Source organism: Mycteria americana, chromosome 15, assembly GCF_035582795.1.
Source record: "Mycteria americana isolate JAX WOST 10 ecotype Jacksonville Zoo and Gardens chromosome 15, USCA_MyAme_1.0, whole genome shotgun sequence".
NCBI classification, from domain to species: Eukaryota; Metazoa; Chordata; class Aves; order Ciconiiformes; family Ciconiidae; genus Mycteria; species Mycteria americana.
Genome location: NC_134379.1, coordinates 10,743,491 through 10,763,146, shown reverse-complemented (window position 1 = coordinate 10,763,146; position 19,656 = coordinate 10,743,491).

The following is a 19,656-nucleotide window of genomic DNA, read 5'->3' as shown; positions in this document are numbered from 1 at the left end:
CTCAGAGCATTTGTTAGCTGTTTGTGATTTACTGGGCCCCCTGTTTTACATTTTCTTATAATTTGCACATTTCCTATGAAAAATAAGCATTCAATGTGCCTGCAATTTATTTTAATTTCTCTCCCCCCTCGCAAGATGATAAAACTTTTACAGCCATGCAAGAATGGTGATATTGTAGTCACGAGGTTCATTATACAGTAATTAATACATGTTAAGTATCCTGTAAATATTATGTTATAATGGCTTTAAGTAAATACATACTGTACATTAGCAGTACCTATTAAGTCAGCGCCACTTAAAATGAAATATGACTAATTAATCTGTTTAAAAAGTCTAATGTCAACTTGGATATTCTTTAAAAATTACGGTACAATGTTGCAAGCATGAGCAGTGAGTCAGTCAGCATTTAATTATGGAACTTTGACATTAATGGTTACTTTCCTGGTTTATTTAAGTGGATTGGACACATGGGCCAGCATCGAAAGAACAAGAGGGGTAGAAGGAAGGTTCCATTGCTACAAGAAGCTAAAAAGCCCGAATAATATATCTCATTATCGCTACTGTGAACGGCTGCAAACTTGCACATGGATTATTACCACAGCATCTCGTTGCAAAAGGCCCAGCCTCTCAGCACCCGATAGCCTGCTCCACACAGACAATGCAGCCACAGTAATGCTGCCTTCGGGAGGAACTGTTGGGACTGCACGGTGGTTTTGTCCACTTCAGGCATTATATCACTTTATTAAGGGATGGTGCCTGGCGCAGCCACGCAGTAACAGAAGCGGAGGCTTTGTTCTCTTCTCAGCTAGAGGCTTAGACACTGCCTTTGTCCTGCACAATGTTTTCCTTCCCTTCATGAAAGGCAGCCCCTCACAAGACTATCAGCCTTTTAACAATTTCAGCCACTCTCCACTGTCCTAAATACACAAAGGAAAAAAAAAGATTCCCCCAATTCCTTCACTTTTTTTTTTTCCCTGCCATGAAGCACAAATGCAAGAGAAGGTGAAACATGCTGAATGAGGGGCCCAGGAAAGGTCATCTTTTCTTTCACCTATGCACTCAGCAAGAATAGACAACAGAAGGCAAAATCTTTTCCAATGCACCTTATATGTATTCATTTTCCATAGAAGCCTTCATCTTAGGATGCGAGTGTCTAATGAATGCCTACCAGATTAGATGTACTCATTTACTGCTGGGTATGTATAGGTGGCTCTCCAGTTTTACAGATGCCAAAAGGAAAATGCAGCTCTGTTGACTGCAGCCTCAATCTTTACCAAGAGGTGGGGTGCAGACATTTCATAAACTCACACTAAGTCTCTTACAGAGCAAGTGATCAGTCCCAGCTCTCCCAAGTCCCTTATCAACATCTGTAGCCCCAAACAGATTATTCCTCTCTAAAGGTAAATTCACTAAAACTTAACTAAGTTAACAGAGTTCCATCACAAATGAAAGTAGTTTAAGAAGCTTGCCTTCCATTAATGGAAATTGTTAAAAAGTCCTTCTTCCAGATATTCAGACATACTGCCAGGACCATGGATGCAAGAGGTCTTGGACTCTTTCCACTTTTCCATGGTCAGTTCCTCCAGGTTTTGCCATCAAAGAAAACCTGAATAAGCTTTACTTCGAAGAGAAATATCTCTCTAAACATGTACGTAGTCTGTTGCTTAATAGTTTTGGTAATGCGTTTTATGGGGTAACTACATCCTTCAAGGTGATGGCTAGAACTGACATCCTCCTTGGGTGGTCAGGGAAGCATGGCCAAGACAAAACTCTGAATGCTGGGAGGCATTTCAAGATGATGGGGGATAAATGACAAGAGCTCAAGAAAGGCCAAAAACATGTGTGTAAACAGAAAACTTTGGTCTAGAAGCTGTGGTCTGGCTAAGCTCTGCTGAACTAGACCAGAGACAAAAAAGTGAGGTTTAAGATATATTTTCCTTCCCTTCCTCCTGAGGCCGGCAGCCACTGTCTGGTCTCTAGCAAATCAGGGCAGCATGAAACTATCCTAACTTATTTCCATCTGATACAGCCCAAAGTGCCATTTGGGCAGCTGGGTATCATCCGGCTGTACTACCTTCTGGGCAAACCCTTTCCCCAGGCAATTACTCATCAAAAGAGATCACTTCAGGTGTGAAGCAGAGCCTCCAGCTTTCTGGCTGCTCTGCTGTGAGAAAGTGGCTGGGACAGCTCTGAAACCTGGGTCCTCTGTATTACAGAAGTCCCTAAAATCTTGCATTTTATTTAATGCTTCAGCACTGGCTTTAGAAATAGGGAGAAGAACAGCATTCAGTGGCATGCTGGTGAATACAAGTGCATGGATAAACAGCACACCAAAGAGGCAGAGCTAGTGGCTGGAGGTGGGAGATTTGCATCCCATGATGGGATCTCCCATAGCTTTCTTCAAAGGTAAATCACTTAACAACCCTGTGCCTCAGTCTCCCTACTGCTAAATCACTATAATGTTTGGCTACCTCCGAAGATGTTGCTGGGCTTATCTAATTAATATTCACAAGGCATCCAGAGATAAAGCAGTTTTATAAGTGTATTGTATGGCTTGTAATCTTTTGATGTTGCTATGCAAAGGAGACATCACAGAGCACGGGAATACCCTGGGAGAGCTCCGAGTCTGCTTGTCACTTCCAAGAGCTCTTTTCTTGCAGTGACCCCTTCTTTTAGCAGCACATTCACCCTGGCCTCTTGTGAGTGGGAGTGATGTGCAGCATCCCTGCTACGAGCTTCCACATGCCATGAAAACCTGCTGTTATGACCAGAGAGAAGTAACCAGCACTATTATTTGTATCATTTGCTGAGGTTTGTAACCTAGAATTAATTTTCAAATTGAGTCCAAACGCTGCCTATTTCACACATATCTGGGTAGCAGACAAGAGCCCTTTTAGCAACAGAAGCAAACAGAGCTACAATCAAGCAGCTCAAGGCACAACCCTCTAATAGTTCAGTAATCAGTAATAATCAACCCTTCTCTTTATGTTCAGGGAGACCTAATAGAACCCAGCTACTCTACAGTGAATACATTTTCATTTATAAGACTAAATGCAAGCATACGTTATCTACTTAATTAAAATCTAAATTCTCTAACCAACCATTTGTTGTTTCTCCTGGGTGCACGTTACATACATTACTAGTCTTTTCCTGAAATCCATTGCTAATGGATTAAAATAACTCGATGAAATGTTTCATTTGCTGCATGTGGTTATGAAAGAGCACAAAATCCTCTGATGCTGTGCATGTAGGGAACTCCTCTCCACCGTTATCCCAGGACAGCAGCTCCCACTTGTCTGTGCTAGGACCCCAATCCTTCCCCCAGGTTCCTCTTGTCTTTGGGGACAGGGACAACGTGACTCTCCCAAACACCAGTGCAACTGCCCAGACTGGAAACTCATCTTGGTCAGCGAAGGTTTCAGGAACACTTCCACAGTACAGACACGATGAGGTCACAAAGTCATAGGAGCTAAAGTGAGAGGGGAAATTATTAGCTATACAAGGGGAGAGATTTGAGATCCTAAGTGTACAAGTCTACTGTCACTTTTGACACTGTAAGGGGTCCAAACCATCTGCACAGGTTTGACAGACATGACAGACCCTAGGGAGAGCAGCACCCTCTGAAGCAACAGCTGGGAGCCAGGCAGGACATGCCAGGGCATCTCTAATGGCTCTAGACACCCATCTTCAGGCAACAGAAACGCTCCCAAGTGTTCAGTTCCCCCACAACAGGGAGAGACTTTCAGTATGGGAGTCCTGTCTATAAATCTGCCAGACTTAGGGAAGAAAAGACAGTAGAAATTAATTACCTGCCATTGTTTAAGTACAAAGGAGGATTTCTACTACATGTTGTCCTTGGTTGTTTCCCTTTCTCTGACACAATGCTGTTCCTAAAATTTTTCTGAGCAGGATTGCATGGCCATGCTGAGTTAGTTCAGTTTGTGTGTTCATGGCACTAGCAACCACTGACCAGCGCATTGCCCTGGGGATGCCAGGTACCTGTGTCTGCACTCCCATGCCCAGAAGAGGAATCCCTCAATACTTAAAGACTAAATTTTCCCCCAGAAAGCTCAAACATCTCCTGTAAGGATTTGAATGTCATTGCTTCACTGGTGGTGAAACATTCGTTTCCTTGCTCAGAAAATGGGGCATTTTCAGCATTTCCATGCCTCTTTTTCCCAGGTGAGCAGAGAACCTCCATCCATCCTCTGAGGGGGACAGCTGCCCCCTTCTCCAGTGAAAGGCTGTGCTTTATGTCCAAATTATGAACATCTTCAAAGGGTCACAATCTTTACCACTGGTGCTGAGCCTGGCTCATTCTCTGGCTCTCAGAGGTTACATTTCCTTGTTCCTCCATCTCCTTTGCATAGGTGTTAAATACCATTAGCTATTTTGAGTGTCACGAAGAATCTCTTCCATAGGAAAGCAGGGAAGGGGAGAAGAGGGGTACAGGTGAGGCAGTATCAAATTAAGACTGATGGCTACTGTTCCTGAATGGAAGGAACCTCCTGACAGCCTCACATCATTACTGCAGATGACAATATTTATAGAGATGCCACCAGGAATTCTGCTTTGCTTCCAGCAGACACGAAGTAAAAGGGCACCTCCTTCCAGCCATTCAGTCTACCTTCAAGCCATTTAGTCTATTCTGCATTACAATTAAAAACAATTTCTATCCTCAGTAGGGTTTTGATTCAGGTAACTCATTACCCCCAAGAGCCATTTGTGAGACTAAATTGTGAATGCAAATTAATGCCAGCTTTAACAATAATGCTTCTTTTTTCCTCCTTTCTGCCTCTTTTGCCAACTTCCAATTTTGGAAATTTTCTTGCCTTCGATATCAAGTGGGTGTCCAGAGCAGATTTGCCACGGGACAAAGAGGGTTTTGTGCTCCTTTTCTTATTAGATGCCCTTTTGTGCTCCCTTGCTGCAATACTGGCATGTCAGGCAATCCCAGTGCAGTGCTATAGCTTCAGTCAGAAACACAGAGGGACCTGCCTCTCCCCAGCTGCAGCCCTGTGCCAGGGCTTTTCTCTGTCAGGTGAGGGAGTGCAGTTACTTGCTGTGGTTACAGGCAGGAATTCCCCCGGACGTCTCTGCACGCTCCTAGCACAATGGGCAATTGTTCTGGATATTACTGTAATACAAGTAGGAAATTCCATGTATCCTCTTGCAGGGAAACCAAAACTCTCCAGCCACAAAGACTCTGCTCTGACGCCACCTGTACTTGACATGGTTTGCTTTCTAACTAGCCATCTTCATATTTAATCATATCATTATATTATAATTGTTTTGCATGCACTTCTTTGTAACTCCTGGCTGTATATCCAGTCTGATGCTGCCTCAAATCAGGCATAGCTGAAGGACGCCTGCTATTCTTCACAAAGAACAGAGCAGTAAACACAAGAACTGAAAAGCTTTGCTTCTGTTCCTTGCTTAGACAACATGTGACCACAGTAGCAGCATGGAATGACACAAGTTTTTGGATTTTAAAAGGGCAGAAGTGCGTGCACAGTGATGCTGCATTGATCAAACACAGCTTACCCACATGCTCACATCAAAAGGAGAGTAAGAGTCCTCTGTGGTTCCCATCAAACACAGACAAAAGGCCAAACAGGTAAAACTGACCAAATAATTATTGTTAAAAAATGGAAGTAAGCCAGAAATCCTGACCCCGGGGGATGTCTGAAATGCACAGCCAGTTGCTGCTGCTGGTCCCTGCTGGTGTCATAACAAAAAGGCAAAGTTGTTATTTATCGCCCTTTATTCCTGTAGCATTTGATGTCTTTAATCCAGTCTGCACACAGGAGTGTGATGAAGTGCTCTTACTTCCATTTCACATATGAGGAAAGAGAGACATAGCCTCATATTCTCAAAAGGTACTTGAGCACCTAATGCCCTTGGAAATCGGTTGTAGTGGAGCTCTGAAATACCCAGGAAAAACACATGCGCCTGAGGGGCTCGTCCAGACTTCCTAATATCACAGAATCACAGAATCACAGAATCATATAGGTTGGAAAAGACCTTTAAGATCATCGAGTCCAACCATAAACCTAACACTGCCAAAAACCATCACTACACCATGTCTCTAAGTACCTCATCCAAACGTCCTTTAAATACCTCCAGGGATGGCGACTCAACCACTTCCCTGGGCAGTCTGTTCCAATGCTTGATAACCCTCTCGGTGAAGAAAAATTTCCTAATATCCAGTCTAAACCTCTCCTGGCGCAACTTGAGGCCATTTCCTCTTGTCCTATCACTTGTTACCTGGGAGAAGAGACCGACCCCCACCTCTCTACAACCTCCTTTCAGGTAGTTGTAGAGAGCGATGAGGTCTCCCCTCAGCCTCCTTTTCTCCAGGCTAAACAGTCCCAGCTCCCTCAGCCGCTCCTCATAAGACTTCTGCTCCAGACCCTTCACCAGCTTCGTTGCCCTTCTCTGTACGCGCTCCAGTACCTCAATATCCCTCCTGTAGTGGGGGGCCCAAAACTGAACACAGTATTCGAGGTGCGGCCTCACCAGTGCCGAGTACAGGGGCACAATCACTTCCCTAGTCCTGCTGGCCACGCTATTTTTGATACAGGCCAGGATGCCATTGGCCTTCTTGGCCACCTGGGCACACTGCTGGCTCATATTTAGGCGGCTGTCAACCAACACCCCCAGGTCCTTCTCTGCCAGGCAGCTTTCCAGCCACTCTTCCCCAAGCCTGTAGCGTTGCATGGGGTTGCTGTGGCCCAAGTGCAGGACCTTGCACTTGGCCTTGTTAAACCTCATACAATTCACCCCAGCCCATCGATCCAGCCTGTCCAGGTCCCTCTGCAGAGCCTGCCTACCCTCCAGCAGATCAACACTCCCACACAACTTGGTGTCGTCTGCAAACTTACTGAGAGTGCACTCGATCCCTTCGTCCAGATCATTGATAAAGATGTTAAACAGAACTGGCCCCAACACCGAGCCCTGGGGAACACCGCTTGTGACCGGCCGCCAACCGGAGTAAACTCCATTCACCACCACTCTCTGGGCCCGGCCGTCCAGCCAGTTCTTTACCCAGCGAAGAGTACACCCGTCCAAGCCATGAGCAGCCAGTTTCTCCAGGAGAATGCCGTGGGAAACCGTGTCAAAGGCTTTACTGAAGTCTAGATAGACAACATCCACAGACTTCCCCTCATCCACTAGGCGGGTCACCTTATCATATTGTGAGCTTCGTACTGACACCTCATCGAGAGCCCCGAGTTGTGACAAATGAATGCCCTCAGCAAGCAGGAGCATGCTGGCAGCCTCGCCTGCCAAGAGGAGAGAGCAGCTCTTGAGGGCTGGTCCCAGCTCTCATGGTATCCACGGGCACAGCTGGCCCTGTGAGGGAGCCGGCACTCTGGGCAAGGATGCCCTGCCGAAGGAAAGCTGCACCTCAAGCACCCAGGGCACCAGCCTGCTCAGAGTCAGAGCACCAAGGCTGGGGGACATGTTTTAGAGCACCCCTGCTCCATGGTGTAGGTTCAGCAGGGGTCCCAGGGATTATTCCTGGTTTACAGCACGTGGAAGTATTTTGGGGATCCGCTGACTCCTATGTGAGAACCCCAGCTCTGCTCCTGACTTTTCCATGGCGTTCAGAAAATTATTCTTAATCTTTCTGGGTCCCCATCTGGAAAAGTCAGCTACTGGTGCCAGCCTCAGATTTGATGGATTAACTTGTTACTAGTTCCACTGTGTTCGACAAGCACTGAGTGTCTCTTACTAATCAGCAGAAACTTATTAATTCTCATTATAAGTGCTTCTCATGTCCTTTCTGATAAAGCTCACTGGGAGATACAATAGTTCTCCAGAATAGAGGCACAGTCCCTTGGAAAATCAGCAGGAAAAAACAATCAGCCTATTTCTTTGCAAAAATAACTGCATATCATTATGGGATTTTGCCCCACATAAGATTTCCAGAGGAATTTTCCACTCACTCAGCTTCTTAATATTAGAGCTTTTTCCCCACAGAGAAACTGCCTTTTTAACCCACATTTTCTGGCTAATTGGACTGGAAATGGGTTTTTCATGGCAGAGAATGAAGCTGGCTCCTCCACAGTTGCCAGCCCACACCCCAGAGGCTGTTCACCTTGTCCCCTGAACATGAAGCTGATGCCAGTCTTCCCAGTGGGTTGCCAGATGCAAACATCGGTGCTCCTCATCGCTCCATTCCCTCCTAGGACAAAGTGCCAGAAAGGATCCCAGAGAGCAGAGCTCCTCAGGAAACTCTTTCCTGCAGAGCAGCACAGCTGCTTGTATTTGGGATGAAGGGAAGCATCTCCCACTTGTGAAGGTTACTCATCACAGCTACGAAGCACCCCATGTATAAGGCTAAATTAACAAGGTGATCTCATGATTGAAGTCAAACGTCCAAGTCCAAATGAATCCAAACATAGAATTAGAGACACTCCCCTTGTAATGTTATTTGCAGGGTGCAGGTTGGGATGCAGGTGATGACATTGGCCATACAGGGAGCTCCCACCCCAGAGCAGGGCTGGTCTCTACTGAACAGAGACCCGGATGTATTGTCCTTTAATGAATGCAAGTTTCTGCTCCCTCTCTGTGCCCCCTTTGCCGAGAATGGGAGTGAGTGGGGAGGGGTTGGTTGTTTTTTTTTTCCAAACCTGGCTGACATTGTGACTTTGACTATGAGCTACTTGGAACAGATATCATCTCTTGCTATGCATATTCATGATAACCATCATCCTTGCTGACACATCAGTCACCTTTGGAGCTAAAACAATGAACCACAACAACTTGTGATAACATCAGGCTCCCACCCTCTACCTGCTGAGGCACCAGAACAAGCAATTTCAAAGCCAAGAGGGCACTTCTCTATACTAGAGATGGAGTTTTCAGTTTGACTCTCAAAAATAAAAAAATAAGCAAGAAAACAACCCCACACATTTCTTTTTGATCTTCCGGTGGAAAAATAAACTGAAAATTGTATTTTTGGTAAAACAAAGTGTTCATTTGGAGGAATATTGTAATTCTTTACCTCCTTGGAAAAAAACCACAAGACCTCAAAAATTATTTATAGAAAAAGCTTATGTTTCACTTCTATTAATTACTTTCCCTTAAATTCCACATGCAAATTCACCTGCCAAATTCAGACATCATTCTGAGTCCATCTATAGGCAAAATTTTCTTTCTTTTGGCATGCAACTATTACTGAAAATGTGTTTTGATTTGGAGTCTAAGTTCTTGGGCAAAGCAGTAAGCCCACATCTCAGAGAGAGAACAACCAGAACCCCTAAAGCCTTGAGAACAAAATTCAATGACAAGTCTCCAGAAGATACTACACATCAGGATGTGCCAGAAATGGCTTCCTGAAAGAAAAGCTTACTCAATTTACCAAAGAACTTGTAAATTCGTATGCTTGGCATGAGGAAGACTCAAGGTATTATCCCTGAGACAAAGGTCTCTTGCTCCTCCCTGCCCAATTCACTTGAATGAAATAAAGGCCAAGAGAACGTGGTCTGAGACACCTTTTGGAACACGACGTGACTCCTCACGATGTATGGAGGGGGATTGGCCAGATTTGGTCCCTCGAGTAGTTTGGTGTGACAGCTGCAGCAGCTTTGGCCTGTGCAGCTGCTGCCTGGAGTAGTTCAGCCCCTTGCAGCCTTCCTTGCTCTCCCCTCTACCTATATGCTCTCTCCTATATATTATATATGTAGTTGTCCCCCTTATTCTTCCCCGACCCTTTCTCTGTCACCTCCAAATCTGTACCATTCATGTTCCTAGTATGCCTCCCTCTTACCAAATTCCCTTCTTCAAATGCAAGGACGCAGCAGGTCATGGAAGAGGCTGGAGGATGGGATTGAATCCCATGATTTCCTTTCCAGCAGGCAGATGCTCCTTCCTCAGAAAAGGAGGGAAAAGTACACAAGAAAACTAAGAGAGAACTCCCTTCAGATGTTTTCCTATCAACTGAGCAACCTGCATACACACCCGATACCATCAGTGAATGTTGAGAGTGAGAAGTGGGATGGCTGGACGGGACAGAAGGAGATCCCCGCATAGGGAGATGCCTGGTCTTGCTCCCTCCAGGCTGTGCAGAGCGCTGCTGTTTTAGGAGCTACCTGGAGGTGGAGTCTCCCCAAAATGCAGGTCATTTCTGAATCACCTTCCTGTGCCTGGGTGGGCTATTTTCAGTTGCAGGCTCACTGCGGCAGCAGTATTTTGCTTGCAACCGAATACATAGAAATGTTAATAGGGTGCCTGAAGAGACATTTTAGTTGTGAGCTGCATGTTGTCTTTCTTAGTTGAAAGCACACCAGCGCACCCATAAAAGTAATATAATCTCAGGAGCAGAAGGAGCACTGCTAGAAGGATTGGTTAGAGCCGGGCTGATTTCTGCTGTATTTTCTCAGGAAAAATCCCCAGGATGACTGTGCAAGAATTACTGAGCCGGCTGCCGGGCTCAGTCCAGCTCTTACTGAGAGTCTCCTGGGTCCCCTTTGCTCTTGCAGGCGCTTCTCAGATTCTGCTCAGTGCCACCTAAGACCAGGGAGGTTGTGTCCTGCCGTATTACTAGATCCACCATCTTAACCATATGTCCATTCTGTTTAAAGCACAGCTTTGGGAATCCAAAGTCTACATTCAGTTCTGGTCCTGAGAGAATCTTTCTGTATAACCTTGGGCAGGAGATTAAGTATTGGTGAACTCCAATTCCCCTTCTGCAAAATGGGGAGCACACTGCTTTATCTGTCCAGGCTGTCAGCTCAGTGACCCAGAGACTGGACACGGTTGGACACATTGGACACACTGGACAGATGTGCATACACGAGTAAAGAACAGTGTGACCCTCTAACTGTCACTGCCATACAACTGAACATTATTCTTTGGGGGCATTAAATGGATGTTATAGTCCATCCAGCCACTACTTAGCCTAAACTTTTTGTGTACTTGCCTGTAGACTCTGTGGTATCTTTTACAGTCTACATAAAAGCAAGCAGAAAGAACATCCTGCCTTGCTAATACATCTAAGCAAACCCATTAAGTTATCCCTAGCTGCAATCTAAAACCAAGGGAACAGGCTGACAGCCCAGTGCTGCTGTTTTCTCTGATGTCTAGACCTTCTGTGCCATGCTCTCCCCTGTGAGACCTATTGCAAGAACAAGAGTATTAGTTATGGTCACCTAGCAATATAACTAGGTCTTTGGGGAGTCTGCAGCCTGCCTATCATGTGGAGCTCTAGCCTGGAGGATCTGCTAATCCACCCGTGCTGATCAGTGGAGTGTAAGAGAAGCTTGCACATGGGGAATGGAAGGCAGTTTAGCCCCAGAGGTTGCATCCTTTGACCCTGGCTGAATCATTTCACTCGCTATTAAAGCAGCTACGTGCACAAAACCTAGATACTGGCCAGGAAAAGCTCAGAATTGTGCTGCAGGATGAATAAAGGAGGATAAAAATGAAAGTATTTGTCCACAGCAAAAGTGCCAGTCTCCATCAGGAAAGATTTAGTTCCATAAGAGTATTAAATAACACACTTGCTTATGCCATCCATCATCATGCTGCCATAACCAGCAAACTTGATTTCTGTGAGAAACCACGAGGTGCCTCCAATGCCATTTTGAACTGGTAATACCCATTTCAGACTAGACAGATGGGACACAGGACCCCTCAGAATGAGCTGGGAAAGCCGTAGGACCTGCCCCTAGACAGACTCGCAGCTGCAGGAACTCACACTTCGCCACCGAATACAATGAGTTACTCCAGTTTACAGCAGCCGAGAACCTGAATTAGACCTGCATTTTTCTGCTCTCAGCTCATAACATTTGGATGGGATCTTACAACAGGAACACAAACAGCTCAAGTCACTAAAACCTTGAAACAAACATCCCCTATCCCATGATGGAGAAAGTATTTATGTTCTTCAGCATTTGGGGTGGCTCAGGAGCATTGGTGGGGAACCAAAGCCCACAAGTCTAGACAAGGTGAATAAATCTACAGCTTGTCAAGCTGGTAAGGAAAAAAGGCGCATTTGTTTTCTGAATGAATAAAGTTCAGTTTAACCTTTGTTCCACTAGGCTGCAATTCTGCAGAGTGTGGTGAATTCTTGCAATGGGAGCGGAGGGTATCCAGCAGGCCCCAAAGCTGTACTTGTGCATGAATTAACAAAAACTCAGTGTTCTGTGCAAACCTCATCTGACTGTAAGCTGAGCTTCCTAATTGAGAAGCCACTTTTTTCCTGAATTAGAGAACCTTTAGAATTCAGCTCTTGAGCCTTCATTCTGAATGACAATTTGCCCCATTTCCATCGTAAATCTAGTCCAGGTGCCATACTGTCTCTGCTCTGTGCTAAACCCGTGGGCTGTAGTGATAAAGGGCTCCCAGAGAGTGGGATGGCCATAGAAGATTCAGGTTTCAACACTACAACACTCAAGGTTTGTCCCAGCTTTCTGCCCACGTGCAGCTCTAAATCTTCCTGGTTCTTGTCTTTGATTAACCATGCACACCCAAGTCATGCAAATTCTCCCACGCCCAGCTTCTCCTTCTTCCATTTACTGTGCACTGGAAGCACAAATATTCATAACCTCAGATTAAGAACCTATTCACTGAGCTCACTTGAAGTTACTTATTTTGTCCTAATTGTGCCTTGCTCAGAGGCAGCATGATGTCATATCCCTGAAAACAGCTCCTGGACTAAGCCACACATCCTACAGAGCAGCACCACTGGCAACAATAACCAATAACAAAGACATAGTGATTTCAGTATTCTGTGGGATCTAAATACATTTTAGGTGCTCCTATTGCTAGCAAATGAAATTGTTAGTTTGATCACTCTTTTGGGTTTTGTGGGAAAAAGGCTGGTAAGGGAGACGCACCATCACCTGCAAGCTGAGCAACCTACATGGATTTGTTCCTTCTCTTCCTACTCATCCCAGCCCTGCACTAGAAAAGCAGCCTGGGGTGAAACCAGGAGAGCAGGATACTAGGAAGAGATATGCGGAGACAAGGAGTTACTGTCCTCCTCTCCCAAGGATGAAGGAAAGCTTTCTATTCTACCTGAGAGTAAGGGCTAGAGGGGAGGACTGGTCTCAGGCCATGTATGAGAGGGAAGTACTGGAGGGAAATGGTTATAAAAGCATAAAGGTTTGCGTGCTTAAAAAGTTGTGAAACTCATTACTTTTGCTGAAGTGCTCTCTGAGTGGCATTACTGTGCATTATGCTCTATAAAGAGTCAGATGCTCTTCTGGTGTGCTTCACACTGGCTATTAAGAGATATATTTCAGGCTGCCAATACGTTGTATGAAGCTATTTTAGTTTTCTTCAGAGGAAACCAATGCCTTTTCAACAAATAAAGAAAAAAAAGGAAAAAGAGTTCTTTTCTTTCTGCCATTGTTGCTAGCAATGACAAGGACTTCTAGCTCTCCTACAAGGCTGCTCCAGGCTGGATCCTCAGGCACTGTACACAGGATCAGGTCATTGCCTTCAAAGCCTAACTAGCTTATGCCAGCTTGGGATTTGGCCCTGTATATTCAAGCCCACTCCAGCTCTCTCCACATTTTCACTTGCTATTAACTCTGCTGAGCTGTGGCCTATATCACTGTTTGCTCTGATTTTTCTTGATGTTTCATCTCTCTGACCTTCTTTGGAAGAGATGATAACAGCTTGCCTCCTTGAAAGTCAATAGTTTCCTTCACATCAAAGTAAGAACCAAGGTCAAGATCCAGCTGCTACTAACTGATAGCTTTAAAACAATAGCTTTTGGTGGAGACCAAACTAATCTGCTCTGAGCTCTTCTTTGGGGATAGGTGGGAGGACCGGGTTGAGAATGGGTCTTTACACCTTCTAGTCAAAGCAGGCAGACTGCTTTGGTGACAAGCTGGGACAAACAGGAGAGTGCTGATAAAAGAGATCGTGGGGCTGATCACAGAGAGCACACAGGCATTCCGCTGTTTCCCACAGGAACCGATCCAATACAAACATTTATTCAGAGACTAAATGCTTCACTTTAGCAAGAAAAAAATCCTTACAAATCTACATATGACACAACCATTGTCACAATGCTATATTTTGTTACTTTGATAAGGCTGCAAAAGGATGCAGCCTGAGAAAGTCTGGTAAGGCTGGGAGACCATAAGGTGGTCTGTACAGAGTCCTACAAATTGCCAGTTTCCAACACAATCAAGATATAGGTGGGCAATGTGGATTAAATCACATATAAGCATATGACGTGACCAAGTCACACTCTCAGGGATTTAGTCAGTTCATTGTGCTTTAAAGTAAGTATAAAAAAAACCCAGGAGAAATACCTGGACCCAGAGAAGAGCAGCAGGGCCCTGAACAGATCCCAGAAGCCATCACTTCTGCTGAGGGGCAGCCCAGCTTGCTTTCTCAAACCAGTTTATCCAGCAGGCAGCATGGCATGGTGTGACTGGTAAGGGTTCCTCAGAAAGCACTCACATGACCTTCGTAATACATAAGCCTGGGAAGCTGCTAGAATACACACAATATGTTGGGCTGCTTGTTAGCACACCGCTGCTCCCCATTAAATCTGTTCCTCCAGCACCCTCTCAGAAGCTGCAGCTCGTGTGAGTTAAGGCATCCTCCCCCTTCCCCACCAGTGCCTTTTGATATCTGCTCAGGTGCAGAGCTGGCTCCTGTTCCCTCCAACCTTGGAAATGAGCCTGAAGACTTCAATGGGGTGTCTACGGAGAATAAAGCAAAAGGGATTTTGGCCCTCAGCACAGAGAGGTGACCAGCATGTCTCTCACCAAGTCCCTATCTGAGGGTTTTTTCAGTGGTCCACAGTCTCAACTTGAAACGTTGCCTCCTGAGCTGCTGTTGAAAGCCAGCTGTCTACCGTTTATATTGTTTATTCATTAAAACCAGTTCTTTAGCCTCTCAGGAAATCACGGCAGTCCTGCTTACTGGCAGACAATAACATTCGAGGGCTTGCTGCTGCAATCGCTGACAATATCAATTATTTAGTTTTCTGCCAATTCCTATTAGACTTTTCAGGCTAGAGAATTTACACTGTGTTATTGAATTAAAAAACAGCTAAAAGCTTTAGGGAATCCAAACTAATTAGCCGGCATTTGTAAACCCCTTTGTTCACGGTAATTTGTTTACAAGAGTAGCTCAACCTTTTAATTATGGGCACACTCGTAGGCCACATACTGTACCATTACAGGCAGGATTTTTTGTTTGGTGCAAGAAACGCAAATATGGGGAAGCTAATTTTGCTTTAATGAGCTGTGATGACCCCGCTTGGCACTGGATGACCTTAAAATATAAGTGTGTCTATAATTATAACTAAGAAAAAAACCCACTCCAGATGCTTTGAGTGGGCCAGAAATCATCAGCATCCAATTGTGTCAGCAATACAACTCCACAGCCCTGACTCTCACTCACTCTTCAGCCTCTTTTAAAGATCTCATCTCAAGATAGCTCTTCACTCTCTTGCCTATTCCCATCTATTTGTTTTCTCCTTCTGCTTTAGACTTGAAAGATGAATGGTTTAGTTATTATAGAACAGGAGACACCCACACTTGCGATGACGATCTTGTCGTGCCATTTTGCACTTACCACTTTGCAGCAGGTTGTCCTCTCTATCTGTGCTGTAATGCGTCGTCGCAATCCATGACCCTGCTTCGCAAACCACTGCCGTGGCAGGAGTACCATCGACGTTTTACAGGTCCTTTCCCTTTAGCATGAGAGTAAGGTTTTAGTTTTGGAAGAAACACTACGGTTCTGATTGATAGAGGATTTTTAGTCCATTAAGTAGGAAGCTGTAGTGAACTGTTTGCTTTCTCTTTTGATCGCTTTACCAGGCTGAGCTGCTGGGCAGAACTGTTCCGTGGGAACTGGGCAGAAGTGTTTGGGCTGAGGTCCCAGGAGGAGGAGGTTTCCTGCCTGCAGTCTGTGACCATCTCTCCTTATGCAGCAATGCATGGACATGTAAATAAAGGAAGTAGCCAAAGAATGTTTCCCTGCTGCGTCTGGTTTCTTCAGTGAAAAGCTGATGTGCAAGGCTCCTGTGCAGACCTACTCAAAATCAACAGTGAAAATCTTGACATTTGCCTTGAGATTGAATAGAAATTCTGAATATGTTCATTTCTGGGGTAAGGGGTGGCAAAGAAGGGAAGGAAAAGGAAGTGAGATGTCTCTCAATGAGGGAACATGCAGCAGAGTACAGGGAAACTTGAAATGCGAAGACTGCAATAAAGTTCCTAGTTTATTTTGAATAGTTCCAAGAAACCTGTTCAGATAAAATCTATGTCTGCATTTTTAAAAAAGGTATCATACTTAATTTTAGGGGGAAACAATCCTAAGAAAATGTTTAAAACTGCTCCATCGCTGATACATACACACTGTATTTGGCATCCATCAGTCTGATCTAACATCCTGAATACGACCGATACAGCCTTAGCCCATGGGCTCAGCATGAGTGCAAAGCAATCTTCCCACTCAGTCCCAGTGACGGATATGGCCCCATGGCAACCTTCACCCCTTCATCAGACAATTAACATCAGTTCAGGTGAGTCAAAGAGACATACAGCGTGTAGTGCACGGGCATCCCGTGGACAGCATGGTCTAACCAGAGGACAGACAGGCCACTGTTTTCTCCCAGTCTCTGGCACTGGTTTGCTGGGCCCTTGACTGGGTTACTTTTCCCCTCTGTTGTTCTGTTTTCCAACCTGGAAACTGTTCCTAGCTCATCTTCTATCCTATGTCTTTTAGGCACTTTGAGGTCTGCATGGATAGTATATAGCTGGCTAGGTCTCAGCATGTCATCTGGCAACATTACACGTAGCTCTGCTTTAAGGGCAGCTGAACATTGTATTTCAGCAGAGTGGCTGATTTAATCTCTTTAGGAATTTTGTTATGAGGCTGAAGTACCATCCATAAAAGCAGAGATGGACACAACTGTCCCTCAAACATCCAGGTCTTCCAGACTACATTTAGTTAAAATATCATTAACTGTGCAGCATGTTTGACAAGAATGTATGACAGCACTAGCCATATGGAAAGCATAAATATTAAATACTGTATATTGCAGCCATTTGCAAGAAACTGCATTAATCCCTTGAAGGTTAATGAGAATTATTCATGTGCATCTGAGGGAGAGAAGTACTTCACTTTAGAAATTGAACAGCTTGACACGCCTGATTTTTCACTTACCAATAAATATGAAAATGGAAAATGGATGGCCATCTCAGCATTGTGCCTGAATGAGAGGCCCATTGAACAACTCGGAGGTTTGTTTTTTCAAATCAATATTTTACATCATTAATATTTTCAGTTCCAGGAATCAGTGAAACAATAAATCTTGCCTGATCATAGATGGTTTGCCACTGTGTAGATATTCTTGCTAGAGAGGAAACAGATGTCAAGGAGTCAAGACAAACCTGGTTTATTTAGTTAAGCCCTGAGAGTAAAAAGGAGGAATCAATACCTGTGTAAGGCCTGCTTGAGACAACATGTAAGAGGGAAAAGAGACGTGAGGCAGAATTATCCTTGATGGGCAAGATCTACAACTGACATCATGGGGACTACTCCATTCACACTATTGAAGCACCTCACCAGAAAACACGGACAGATTTCTGAAAAGAGTTTAAGTGACTAATAAATGTGATTTCTTGGAGTAATCACTATTAACATTCTTTCAAATGTTTTTGAAACAGCTTTGTTATGGCTTGTTTTTAAATGAACCACCTGCATCAGCAGAGCTATTAAAAACTTGAAATGATAACATTTCTCTGTGTCTTTGATGAAAATCATTTGTTGTCAGTGAAATCCTCCTGCTGCTTTGCAAGGAGCAATTTATAGAGATGGCTAAAATTTGTGGATAGTCTTCTTTTAATTAAGATGTGGTTTTTTTTTAAATAGCATCCTTCGTAATGAAAATACTTTCCCTTCCTCTTACTTCCCTTCCTTGTACTTTTTCATAATATAGTTACCACATTTATGCTGCACAGTTTGGCCAGTTGCAGCCATTATTACTGCACGGTTCATGGTATCTAGGAGAAATGAGCGCCACGCTCACACCAGAGCCTGCTGCTCAGTATCTCTACTAGGCATGAACACCATCCTATGGAAAAGTGGAACATTTAGTTGTCTCAGCAAAGAGAAAAGTAAACTGCGAATAGAAACCACACCTTCAAGAGCCTTCAGGTTAGCTGCCGGAACAGATTTTCAGCTGATGTGAATGACGGGAGCTCCCACAGCTCAAGGAAGCAGTGGAGCTGGACTGATTTACACAAGCAGAAGATTTAGCTCTGCATATGCTCCCTTCAGTGTTAAATGGATGTGCTCCAAGCTTGCTCCGGCTCAGCCTGAACCAGGTAATAAAACAGATCATTGTAAAATACAGGGAATTGCCAAAGGCACCATCTCTGCAGAAGCACCTGGGGAAGCGGTGCTTGTCCATCTGAGGAGTGAGTATGGCCCATTACAGCTACAGTTTGCCTAAAATCAGTCTTTGTCTTCACCACTGGCACCGTGGTGTTGGTTTGGACATGGCAGCTCTCACTGAGGGCTGCAGCAAAGGCAGTGTTGGGGCAGGGAGAATGTATGAAGTGGAGGCAAATAAGGCTGAAGCCTGCTTGAGAGTCTGAGAAAAGGGGCTGATGGTCAGAGTGCACTGGGGACGCCCTAGAAATAGAATCAGGGAAATGAGAGGGAGACCGAGCTGACAGAGCAAGCGCATTGCTATGTCTCCGCACAAAGAGAACTGGCAGATAGGTCAGTGCATGGCATCATTCGGGTTTTTCCTTCTCAGATGTCTTGATTTCCAGTCCTGGTGCTTCAGATGTGGCTTGCGTGAAACAAGTCCAGAGTGCCAGCAGACAGATATCCCCCTGCAGTGCAATGCAAGCGCTGGGAAGCTCCTGGGAGAAACACTGTGCTACTGGGAGCATCCTGCCCTATTTTCTACACCAGAGCAGCGTCGTGCTGGTGTGCAGTGATGCGTGCGGGCCAGGAGCAATCGCACGTACAGCCAGCTACTGGTCCCAGGGAAACCTTACTGAATCATGCACGGATCCACACGCAAATTCAATCCTACGGTTATCATTAGCTGGATTTCCGAGGAATTAATGCACTTGATTCCTCTTGCCTTGTGTCCAAGGTCAGGAAAACAGCTGAGTGAGAGTGTTTTATATTAGGAGTGTATTTATAAATAGCTTCTAAAGGGTTAGTTAAAGGATGTTTGGATAAGTAGTTAATCAATTTGTACAGATTATTATGAGACCAGCAGATGCATAGGTTGCTTATGAATGCCTTACATTATCAACTACTGATATGCATATAACCATCTGATATAACACATATTAATCACTTCTGTAACAGCTATTATTAAGCATTTATAAAAACATCACTAATGTGAATCTCCTTACAAAGTCAGTTAATCCATGAGACTGGGACTCACTGACCCCAAAAGAGGCTGCTCAGAAGAAATCAGGCAGGAGGTCTCTCCCCTGTCCGAAGGGCAGTTTCTCTTTGAAGAGTGTCTCATTGCCCAGAAATCTGGCAGCCTGTGAACTCCAGCAGAGGAGTTTTACTCTGTTTTCATTGTCAGACACAGCACACAATCACTGTTAGACAGTACGAAGGAAAACACAGCTGGTGATTCTGGACTATGTTATATTTTTATTCTGAGTCATTTACCACCTCCTTTAAATAATCCCA